A 3,402-nucleotide genomic window follows, 5' to 3' on the forward strand; every position below is an offset into this window, starting at 1 on the left:
AGGGAGAGGGAGAGGGAGAGGGTGATTGATTTCAGGCACATAAAGGCCCTTGCAGCTCATATTTCTCATCCACAAGGAACTGGTGTTTGTTTAATAAGCAACTGGTTCACAACTGGGCTTCCACTGTCTGAGCACATCCTGGAACACGCTGTTGAATCACACTCAGACCCACACTGACATCTGCAGGTAATTGAAACAGGCCTTTCCAGGACTGGATTCGAGACTCTGGATCCTCACTCGGGCCTTTTAGCTCATCACAGTGGGGTGCTAACCCATAAAACTTCAATATCCTGGATGGCAATGAGTTCCTTTCAAACATATTCTCAATGTTTAAGTGCTTTCATACAACAAATCAATGCAGCATATAGAAAATGTGCTTGATTTTGCAGCAAAGGCCACAGGCACAGCGGTTTCCACCTGGTGTAATTCCAGCAATTTTTATTTTCACTTTACAAATTTCCCCCTTTTCACATAGTCTCCAAGTGGCACACAGTACTTTCTCAGTACCTTATGGAAAGATTACTCCCCAAAATATAAACTCAAATTTGTAGTTATCCTAACTTAAGTTCACATCCATTAAAGAGTTTAAACACACACACACACACACACACACACAGAGCACAACACAATTTACTGTAATAAATCTCTGCTAATCAGCATGCTCACTTATACATTCCATCAAAAATCTAAACCATCTATAAAAATAGGATGAAAACAGAATTGTGGCAAATAATCAAGCTGCTCCATTCTGCCTAAGCATTCAATTCTTCTATAATGCCTTTCAACCTGGCAAAATGACAAAGTAATGTTTTATTGGGTCAATTTATAATTAGTGTGTTAGCAACAGTGGGATCTGTTGGCAAGAGGCTCCTTTTACAATGACTATTTTAGAGAAAGCCTGTTTTTCCAGGCTTGTAAAATCAAGTGACTCATTCAACTTCTGAAGCAAAAATCAACCTATAAAGAAGGCATTCTACACATTGAAAACACATAATAAAAAAAAATGCAACAAGGATTTCTAGTGGAAAGAAACCAAGAAAACAAGGATGACTGGGTGTGGTTGTGTACACCCGTAATCCCAGCAGTCAGGAGGTAGATGTGGGAAGGATGTGAGTATAAGGCTATCATGGGCTGTATAAAAACAACAAACCAAGTTAAAAACATTTCTAAAGGGTGAGCATGATAGTCCACACCTTTAATCCTAACACTCAAGTGACAGTTATCTGTGACTTTGAGGCCAGCCTGATCTACATAGTGAGTTCCAGGCCAGTCAGGGTAAGACCTTGTCTCAAAAAAATTTTTTTTTAAAAGAAAGAAATAAAAAGAAAAGAAAAAGAGGGAGAAGGAAGAAATGAAAAAGCAACCCAAAACAAAACCACGAGGGTAATTGCTCGCTTGAGGGCTCATTAATACATTCCATCAACTGGCACTCATAAATAAACAGTTGCCCAATTTGGCAACGTGTTCCATTTTAAACATTTATTGATATTTTTATTTTTGGTGCCCAGAATGTATTTTCTTAAAGAAATGAAGTTATAACAGTTAGAGTTGCAAGTTAATTAGCGAAAGTCGAGATACTGTACATCTGCAGTGAGAGGGTGGAAGTAGTTGTGGCAGTAAGATGAAACATATGTTGGAATGATTTTTAGCCCTGGTTAGTTCTCAGTGTTCTACTTTTGCTCCATGAGGACATCATTACAGAGAGATAAGAAAGCAGGGCATTTCAAAGCACTTTATATGCTAGTGTCTGATTTCACTTGAGAATTTCCAAGCTTTCTTACTTTTGATGACGGCACATGGTTTATGCACATAGCCACTGCTGAAGGTTTTATTTAACAAATGGAAACATAAATTTGGGAGAAAAGATAGAAGGGAGATACTGGTGTGGAAACAGAGTAGAAACTGAAAGTGGGGAGAGGGCTGGAGAAAATATGTATTTAGATCCCACACCTCGCCCTCATGTTGTTCATTCTTTTTCTTTCAACTAGCATATGTTGAGCTGTATTAGTGAGTGTGAGGACCGAGTAGTTCCATCATTTATTCATTTAATAAATACTAATTAAGTATTAACATTATACATAGAGTAAAGCATACCAGCCTGAACGAGATCGCCTTGGTCACTAACCCCACAGACATGAAACAGCTAGCAGTTGTTTCATAAGTAAGGAGTTCTAAGTAAGGAGTTCAAGTCTATCCCTGGCTATTTGGAGTTGAAGGCTTCAAAACAACAAAACGATAACAAAGAAAAAGAAAAACAAGCAAAGAAACAATACATTAACACCTGTAATCCCAGGTACTTAGGAGGTTGAAGCAGAAGGGTCACTGCAAACCAGAGTCAAGGCCAGCATGATCTATATAGTGAAATCTAAACCAGCTAGGGCTATGCTGTAAAAAAACTCTCTTGTCTCTCTGTCTCTCTATCTCTGTTTCTGTTTCTCTCTATGCATGCGTGTGTGTGTGTGTGTGTGTGTGTGTGTGTATTTTAAAAATTTGAGGACCGCCGAGTGGTGGTGGCACACGCTTTAATCCCAGCACTTGGGACGCAGAGGCAGGCGGATTTCTGAGTTCGAGGCCAGCCTGGTCTATACAGAGTGAGTTCCAGGACAGCCAGGGCTATACAGAGAAACCTGTCTCAAAAACAAACAAACAAAAAATGTTGAGGATCAGTCTGGACTACAAAGCAAAACTATATCTTCAAAGCAAATAAAGAAAAATAAATCAGGCTTGGAGGGGCCAGGCATGGCAGCACAAGCCTGTAATGGAAGCAGTTGAGAAAGTGAAGGTAAATGGATCAGGAGTTCAAAGCCAGCCATAGCTACATAGTTTGAGGACAATTTGGGCTACATAACATCCTGTCTAAAACTACCATCCCACCCCACCCCAACCCAACCCCCACACACACACACGAAGAAAAAGAAAAGAGCAAGTGTAAGTGCCATAAAAGGCGAAGCCAGATCTCTGATTGCCTCCTGGCATCACAATAACTACTTTCCACTAGATGGCTGAAGCTTACAGAGGAGCCTGATAATACCAGCTGGATCCAGGACAGAGAGCAACTGGTCTCTAAGTGACTTAACTGATAACATCAGTCGAGCTGGGCCCTGAACAAAAGAACCAAGGAGCTTACACACAGGGCACTGTGGAAAACAAACGATTGTTATTTAAGTCTCTCACATTTTTAAGGGGGAAGGGGGTAAGGTAGGCCACTTTATAATAGCTCATACAAGCTCTGCATGATAGATCAGGCCTGTAATCCCAGTATTTGGAAGGCTGAGACAGCAGGACTTTCTTTCTTTCTTTCTTTCTTCTTTTTTTTTTTCTTCGAGACAGGGCCTCTCTGTGTAGCTCTGGCTGTCCTGGAACTCACTCTGTAGACAAGGCTGGCCTCGAACTCAGAAATCC

This window comes from Mastomys coucha, chromosome X (genome assembly GCF_008632895.1).
Source record: "Mastomys coucha isolate ucsf_1 chromosome X, UCSF_Mcou_1, whole genome shotgun sequence".
Classification (NCBI taxonomy): Eukaryota; Metazoa; Chordata; class Mammalia; order Rodentia; family Muridae; genus Mastomys; species Mastomys coucha.